The following is a 9,282-nucleotide window of genomic DNA, read 5'->3' as shown; positions in this document are numbered from 1 at the left end:
AAATGTGGAGTTTGGAATTTAATCTGTGTTATTCAGACTCATAAATGATTTTGATACTGAGAGAAAACCTATACATCATTAGGATACTAAGACTACTTTCTAGTATATTTTTTTTTCCTTTTCAAGGACCCACAAAAAACATTTGCACATGAGACCCTTCAATTTTACCCTTTCGAACCTGATGAGATTTGTATGCTATGTAGGATGGCGCAGAAATATATAAAGTAAGGTTCAGAGGTGCAAGAAGTATTTGATCATGTTCTTTAAGTGGAAACAGACAACTTTTCAGCTTTTCCTCATCTATTGTCTCTAAGTGGTATTACTGTCGGTGCGGCTTTCATAAAGAACAAGGTGATCGCTTTCTGTTTTCCTCATCAACTACAACAGCTTCAACAGTAACTTAGATTGTTCCCATTAGCCATTACCGCCACTGGAAACAGTAACTGCAGTGAACTTACTTCCATGCTCTTTGGTAACTCGGGAGCGCTACCGGGGAAAACAAGGGGGCCATGTTCTTCCTTTGTGCCGTAAATCAAGTCTCCATTTTTCCAGGAGATTGTACCCTGTGGCAGACAGAACTGCATCATAAAAATGAGGCTTATAGGAAACCACTTTAAGTAAAAGAAGCAATAATACAATAGAAAAATAATTATACGCAAGTCCTGCATACCAAATTTTATTAAAGTAAAACCACTAGCAACAAAATGTAGGTTTTGGCAACAAAATGTACTTAAAAGTATCATAAGTAGAAGTACATTTTTTCTCCAGACTGACCCCTTGTCAGTGTTATTTAATTTTATTTTTTAGGCTAATAATTATTGCATTTACATATAAGCACAATTTTAATGCTATAGTTGGTGAAGCAAATTTGAACTGTATGTGGCTTTATATACAGCTGGATAGTTTAACCAAAAAATGATAATATTTTAAAAGCTAATTAAACATTTTACATGTAAAATTTAAATATGGCAAGCAACTAGTGGCAGTTGACTGAATAGTTGAATATTTACCTGTGAAATGTAGTTAAGTACAAGTATAAACAAAGTATTATAAAAAAGGTAAAATACTAAAAGGAAATATGCTAAATAAATGCTAAAAAAACCTCTGTTTTTGCTCCCAAAGATCTAACACTTTTTTGCACTCAATAGACATATTTCTCTAAAATATATGATCCCAAGGCACACCTATACAGCAGTGGTGCTGATTAATCAGCATCATAATATGCCAACCTTGTCAGGTGGATAGATTATCATGGAAAAGGAAAAATGCTCAATAACATGGATTTTAACACATTTGTGAAATATGTCTATTGAGTGTGTAAGTCTTCTCTACAAATTTGGACTTATTGGTGTTTCCAGCACCTTGTCCAGACAAAGCTGGTGGCCATCCTGCATTTAGCTGAGCATGCACTACTGAGTGCATAAAAAGTCTTCGATCTCCAGCTTCTCCATGTGAGAATTAGGAGCAAAAACAAAAGTGTTGCATTTAAATTTTTGTTTAATATACAAGTACCTTGGAATTGGGCTTAAGGGTAGAACTTGGTCACCGTTCACCACCTGTATAAGCTCCATCTATCTAGAAAAAAACAGCCATGTTTGTGATTTATCTCTTGATGTATCAGAGGACTGTGTTTAAATTGTGTGACAATATGCTGGGTAACAAGCTTAAGTTGCCTTACTTTAAAAAACACAAAACTGTGTCCTCATTTTTTTTTTATAATCAATCGGCAATTACCAAGCAGGTTTCTATTTGACCAATGGCCCACATCAAACATGTCATCTTGTGTCCCACAGTATGATGTGTCTCATTAACAATTCCAGGCTGGATTTCAGTGCCAGCAGAAGTCAGCATATTGGGTTACTAGGCAGAAATGTGACTTTAAAAAAAATTAAATGTCTTTCTCTGTCTTGGCTGCTAGATGGCGATAAAAATCCCAAGCTTCCATCCTCCAGCCACTCACACAACCCTATTGGTGTGTAATGAGATGGGGTCCCTGTCTCAGCTGTCTCCTAGGCAACCAGGGCTGGGGACAGGGAGAGGGCAGAGTGTGCGTGTGTTTATGTGAATGTGTGTGTGTGGTAATGTGTGTTTGAACTGGACCTTTACAACTGATAGGGTATCTTATTGTCAGGAGGATTGTTGTGACTCTATAGTTTGATATTTGTGTAAGAATAGATGATGATGCACAGCAGTGACCTTCAGGAGGAAAAGACTAAATGCCCTTGACTTTGAAAAATAAGTAATCAAGGATACTGATATGTTTTTGGGTTTTTTTTAACCTGTCACAACAAAACAAGTATCACATATAGATACCGAGTTTTAGTATCTAAATAAGTCCTATTTTGGTCACTAAAAAGGATCAAATAGGGTGGGTTGAGGCATCAAAGTGTTTACTAGGGTCCATAACTTTATAGAGAGTTAGCCTCTATATAATGCTAGAAACATCTTCAGCAGATGTGACATTGCTCTCAGCTTTCACCTCACGTTGTGTAAAATGTCATAACCGGAATCAGACATACTTTGTTTGGGAGGTAAAGGCTAAGTGCAAGTTTAATAGTTTCCAGTGATTTTCAGCTCGCCCTGGAGTTGAACCCCATGTGCCATTTCCAAGTTCTAATTATGATTTTAATGAGAGGCTGTTTTGCATGATCCCCGCTGAGCCGAAATCAATGTTTCTCTTCATGAAAGGAAGTCATGACAGTCTTGTTTCAGTCTGGGCAGACAACGAAAAAGTAGAGGAACATTTAAAAAATAGATTAAATAAAACATCACCTACAATACACTGACCACTAGTTACTCCAAGACAAAGTTATGTAAAACTTAATGCAAAACGAGGCTTTTAAACTAGTTTTTGGAGCATAAAACTACCCGTATTAAACCCAATATCAGTAAGCATTAAGTCTTTTGAATTTGACCTCAACCCTTTGAACACACTGGTGCAAAGTCTTTCAAAAACATGGGATAAATGCAATGAGGTACTTAGTGAAGAAATATTCCACAAATTGTCAGAAATAAGCAGATTTAGAAAATTATGTTTTAATAGGCTAGGGGAAATGTCTAAGGGAAAAGAAGAGAAAAAAGCTAGGGAAAATGTATATATATATATAGTGAAAATTTATAATTTTCATAAGTACATATTTAAAATTATGTTACAGAAGCAGTTTCAACAAGTCCTGTTTGCCATTTTTCTTTTTTTTCTTTTTTTTTTAAAGTTTTTTGTTTATTTCACACATTTTCTTGTGCTTTTCACAAATTTCTTGCTATTTTTTTGGGGGTAACTTCCTCTTTCATAGCTCACTTATTTCTTCCCATGTTTTTGCAAGAAATCAAGCCAATTTGCTCAAGTTTCAAAGCGTTTAAGATGTACTGTGCAGGATTGTCTTTTACTATTTGCAAACATGCTCACCAGCAAAATTGAAAGTAAAAGCCAGAAACCCCAGAAAAGCTCTCATTAGGGTTTTTGCCTTGCTATATTTGTGTTGCTGTTTCTCTTGGATACCTGCTGCTCACTATCTGATACCTGATGTCAACTGTCTACCGTGATGTCAACAAACGCACATGGTGAGATGATGGCGTGTGGTTATATTTAGACAACACAAGCACATGGCAACCAGCTGTGGGACGTCAAAAACGCACATGCTGGCACGGATAGTTAGGATTAGGCAACCGAACCGTTCTGTCCGGCTGCGTTCCCACCTGACACTGTCCAGCTGTGGGTCATGCCCACGTGAAAGTGGCTTTTGGTCTTGTGATCCTACGCCAAAAGCACAATCAAAGCGGCATTATTTTATGAGTTTGGAATGAGAACAGGCTGGCTAAAGTTAGCAACTAGCTGGTGAACATATAGGGGAGCACAGTACCGAGCAATGTTAGCATTCAGTTGTAGTTACATTTCTGGCCTCTCCTTTTAGCTCAGGCTGGTCTTTCTCTGTCTTTTTGGCTGCTGGATGAGTAAATCAAGACACATGGAAGTGGGATGGACTTTGACGCCAATTGGACATAGTAGACAAGCTATGTAACAACAACGTCCAGGTCTGTCATGTAATGACATAGAGCCCAAAAGTGTTTTTTCCATGGACTTACACTGTGAAATAGACATCTGTAAATCAGTAAATCTTTTTTAACTATCAGGATTTGATCCATTTCGTCCAATAACAAATCTAGAAGAGTTGCACAATTAAATTATTTTATCACCATTCAAGTTAGCAGAGGGCTAAACTGGAAGTAGCTGTAGGTAGCCGGCAGAGTTGCTAGTGTCCTAGCTCTATGGGCCCAATGATGCGGAAGATCCAGGTAATTTTACATCCAGGAAGTCAATCTTCTTTTGGCTTCATGCATCACCAAGCAACTTGTACAGGAAATAACTGGGCCCCGCCTGCAACGTTGTATCCAATTCTCACCATACATCCATGATGCAGATAAGTAACTGTTCGATAACACATCTCCTGATGCAGTTAAAACCCACACCTTGAAGCCAAATTGAAATGAATATTGAGAATTGTTTTTATATTCAGCTATGGAAATTACCACACTTACAAGTGACTTCCATTGTAGCAAAAATCATTTTAAGTGCACAGTACTGGACTGATTATTTTTCCTGCTGCTTCTAATTGTCCAAATTCATTTCCTTGCTGCATGAACCACAAGGCTCTACTATAACTCAGTAACACAGCCACCAACTTCTAAAAAGTCTCAAACAACCTCGTCAGATCTTTCTTTCCTTCTGTAGCACTAATGGGAAAAACATGCAGCAACACCTCCTGTATGTGTAATGAGTTCAATCTAAAGTGAGATATTCACCTCCGGGTAACAGATGCTCTCAGAATAAGCACAATTAAAGCCCAGCATTCAACCAATGTATGGAGCTGTTTAAAAAGGCCATGGTTACCAAAGTCTCAAATCATATTTTTTTTCCAACAGATGTAAAAGAAAGTATTCTTAAGTCAGAGTTCACTGTCTGGAACTAGAGGAGGCATATGAACTTCTACAGCTGTTTTGTGGCTTTTTCCTTCAAATATCTGAGGCCTTTAGTTGGATACTTTTAAAGCAATAAATGAGAGGCAAAGGCCTCCACTCAGTAAAAGTCAGCCTGCCATGTGAAGTAGAGCAGAGCTGATATAAGTGTTAGACCACCCACTGTAGCATGCAGGAAGCTACACGGCGGGCCATGAAAATGGCAAAGTAATCTTTCCTCTGCCAAATGACATGATTCTACGTTGCGTCGCCTCAGAGGGCAGATATAAACCACAGACTACTTCTAAGTACATCTAAAGCCTTATTTAATGTCAAATTCAGAAATGTCTTGGCCTAGAGCAAGTGTAAAGTTGATCAAGATCAGAGCAAAGCAAGACTTACTTCAGATAAAGACCAAGACATGCAACAACTTAGAGATCATGAAAAACAATTCTATGACACTTAAAAAATTAAATCTGCTGCTAGGGACTGAGCCACGATAGGGAGAAAATATGACACATATCAATAAAACTGTCAGTGAAAATGCAGGAAAAAGTGAAGACAACAGCCACTTCTGGTAAAGACAAGTCAGAGTCAAATTCAGCACGAGACCAAGACGCATCAACAAAATCATCTTCCAAACTGAGCAACAATGACAACACCTTTTCAAGAAAGAAAAATTATATTAGTGCTAAAGAAGCTGCTAATTAATAATTCAGTGTCCCTCAGGTAAAATGTTTCACAAATATTGACCCTTCCTGTGCTTAGATTAGAGTCAGGCCTTTACTTCCTTTCGGGCAGTCGTACTAAAACAGAGCACTATAAGGCACTATAAGGTACACAAGCGTCCACCAAATGGCATATGTTATGTTGCCATAGTGATGGGTATTGCTGGCAGTAACTTGACAGTATAGTAGAAAGCAAAATAAGAGCTGATACAGTGGTCTGTGTTCAGCAGGTTTTCCTGGCTGCCAATATTTAATGTGACCAGACATTTAACATGATAGTGCATGGGGTGGTGAATTTTAGATTTTCTAAGGCTCTTTACGACCTGAGACAGAGAGCACATAGTAATACATTGATTCTAATTTCACACATTGATTCTTTTTATCATGGATTAAGACTGTTCTTTTTTTTAACATAATGTGAGTGTTGTACAATAAAGTAACTAGAAATCTACAGAAGGAACCAAAACAGGTTTTAGAACCACTAACTGCTAAGGATCAGAGGTTGCCAAAGAGGGTGTAAACCTGTGACCCTCCAGTTAACCCCTGAAATGCAGATGAACTGTTATGGTTCAGAACTCTTATCAGTTGAAGCAAGTTGAAGATCAATTTGATGACACAATTTTGCACATGAAGTCAATGAGGTCATCTAAAAGGTCAATGAAATTTCCCTTCTGAATTTTTGTAATAACTGACAAATGATGGTGTCTCAAGCTATTTCCTTTCTGGCAGGAGAAACAGTATCTCTCTGTAAGAACTTCCCTTACTTTTTTATGTAGTGCACATTTTGTTTACATTATATATTACATTTGACACACAGTTTATAAGTACTGCAAACTGAGTAACACTGTTCACATTAGGCTAGCCGTATTCTAAGCAGCATTTAGGAATTTGTTGCTGACTTCAAAAATCAAAACTTTACACAAACTGCAGGCAGTTCTGAACATGGGAGGTCAATCCTTGACATTTATATCAATAAGTGTAAAAAAAAAGATCTCAACTCAAGTTGCACTTACTAGTTTTTGAACCGCTTTAATCTATACTTATCAGCAAAATTTTGCTGATAGGATTGGAGAAAAAAAGCTAATCAATTTAACCAACAAACAAATATAACCAGTAAATGAATCAAAACTATCATTTAGACTGTCAACTCCACCTTTAGAGTAAATTTGTTGCACTCTACAATTGAGATGATTCATTCATCATCAAATGATTTTGATATAGCAAATCCAACAAGTTAAACACGTGGATGTGCATGCTTGCAGGCACTGGTTTGTGCTTTTTACAGTTACATTTTCTGTCTTGGTGACAAGTGGTTTGGGCAGAAGAGCAGGCGGATAAAACATAGAAAGGTCATCAGTTAACTCAACCAGGCAGACAATCTGGGCTGCACAATGAACAGCGTGCAATCCTTTTAGCCATTAAAGGGGAATTTCATAACTTTGCACACATTGCCTGCCTAAAGCAGAGAGAAGTATGTGAAGTCATGTTTGAACTTAAAGAAGTAGTGGATAGTGCAGTTGATTGGATGTATGCTGTCAACTTTGATGTGTGATAATGATGTGAGATGCCTTCCAAGTACAGCCAGCTCAGTCGGTTTGCCTGGGTCTGGACTACAGACTGTAAAAATAATGAACGTTGCTACCGTGACATCACCCATCAGCATTACAGTTGTTGACATCTTGGATTTTTGGAGCAAAAAGTGACCATATTTAGGTGAGAGGCTGAAGCCGAGGACACTATCGGCAGACAGCCTGTCACTCAAAGTGGCCTGCCCTTAAGTATGCATAACTTTAAGCCTCAATTAAATGCAAACAAAGAAGTTATAAAAGATCCACCCCCTTCAAGTTGTCATGAAGGGGGAAATTAGCTACAGAGTCAAAACTGTTTTTATACCAGACTCAACATGTTTATTTCTGTTGTAAAGTTGGCATTTTAATGGGGATTGACTGGAACCTGTCTCAAGTGACTGTTCAAAGAACTGCAGTCTTTGGCACTTCCTTGCTGGCTTAATTTTTCAACCATGGAGCCACTTGCCACTTGGTCCACACCTTTGAATCCACTTACACCCCCAAACTGACTGATTTGTCTGGCATAGTGACATAAAACAGTGGTTTCTTGGTTGAAAAAAGCAATTGCTCCAAAGAGCGCTGCGCTGGGACTCACAATTAGCTAATCAGCCAAACGTGTGGGACAAACACCATTTTCAAGCTGTTGTCCAGCTGTTTGCCAGAACCAGTCAGGAGTAATGGCAACAATGACAACCGCTTTAGACGAGATAGATGTAGCCACATAAATGGCGTCTTCTCAATTTGTCCGAAAGTGTACTTTTTTACTTCACTTGCTTACTTACAACACGTAATCAACTTTTGATATCACTTGCTCCATTCTTAAAACATGGGCAAAACCAGTATGCTGGGATGGTTGTGCGTCACTGTGGACTTAAATTGACACTAGATTCAGGCAAATACATGGATATCTAGTAATAGGTTTGGGAAAATTGAACACCCCTTGCCCATGGAAATTTGTTAGAGTGGGGTCAATGAAGACTGAAAATGAAATTTGAGTGAAAAAAGTGAACAATTCTGTCTGATATCAGGCAAACTGATTGTAGCACAGCGTCAGCCGACTTGGCACTAATGCAAGCCGGCCCTGGCGCTTGCATGGTTTTCACATTCAGCTGTGTACTTAGGGTGTGGACTTTAAATCTGGAATGAAAATCAGCTCCAGTTAGCACTCAAGTTAGTTTTGGTCCAGTGTCAGCCAGGTGCGTCATTTATCATCAGTCTGAAAACCAGGTGTTCTACAATAAGGTCCCTAATGGGTCAAGGCATTTTAGCTATTTGGGATAACTTGAACTGCTCTCTCTTTTTTCAACCAGGAGAAACAAAACTAAAGGGGGAAATCATTATTTCTCAATAGCAGTGCATCAAAGTGTCTAAGATCACCATCTTTAACTTGGTAGCCAGTGGCCGCCCTGCACTGGTTGCACTGGGCAGTTCCCACCTGTGGATGGATGTCAGTCTAACCCTTCCCTAAATAAGTGAAAAAGAGAAAGGCTTACATGGTGTCTGCAGGGACCCCTGAGGTCAGGCTTTAGCACTTTGTCATCAGTGAGTGGATCTCTGGGACGCGCCAATGCCCTGCCACTCCTCCGAACGAGGGATCCCTCAGAGTGCAGCATGTCACAGTTGGCACAGGAAGGCCTGAGCCCAGCACATTTAATTAGCCAAGCTGTCTTGGCATTGGATGGGAGGGGGGACACACACAGTGACGAGTCATCAACATCACCAAGGGCGCGGTGCTGCTCATTGCCATACTGCACATCTAAAACTTCACAGGATGAGAAAGAGACGCATGGGCGTTGATATAGAAATCTGTCACCGGGAGATGGAGTTTTCATTGGAAAATCAAATTGAGTAATGCAGCAAAAAATGAGCACGAGCAGTGACTGACCTTTTCTTGCAGAAACACATAAGGTGTGCTGCTCCCAGGTTTTAATGTGCCGAAAAATGTGTGTCATTCACATACAAGGAGAAACACAAACCTCACTGCTCCACATGTCCGTAGTTATCATTCAAGTCAATATGCCAGAATGAATGAA

The 9,282-nt window shown here is 39.0% G+C and overlaps 1 long non-coding RNA gene across 1 annotated transcript in view; it reads right to left on the bottom strand.

Moving 5' to 3' along the window:
• Window positions 1-9,282, bottom strand: part of LOC148188049 (uncharacterized) — a 30,514-nt gene that overhangs the window by 2,705 nt on the left and 18,527 nt on the right. The window contains exons 4-5 of the long non-coding RNA XR_015778103.1: window positions 1,513-1,575; window positions 459-563 (exon numbers count right to left, since the gene is read on the bottom strand). This is a non-coding gene — a long non-coding RNA (uncharacterized LOC148188049). The remainder of the gene's footprint in view (window positions 1-458; window positions 564-1,512; window positions 1,576-9,282) is intronic.

The sequence above is a fragment of the Plectropomus leopardus genome, chromosome 12 (genome assembly GCF_026936395.1).
Source record: "Plectropomus leopardus strain MGB_pleo_1.0 chromosome 12, ASM2693639v1, whole genome shotgun sequence".
NCBI classification, from domain to species: Eukaryota; Metazoa; Chordata; class Actinopteri; order Perciformes; family Serranidae; genus Plectropomus; species Plectropomus leopardus.
The sequence above is the reverse complement of the archived record's forward strand: the minus strand, read 5'-3'. Positions and strand labels throughout refer to the sequence as shown.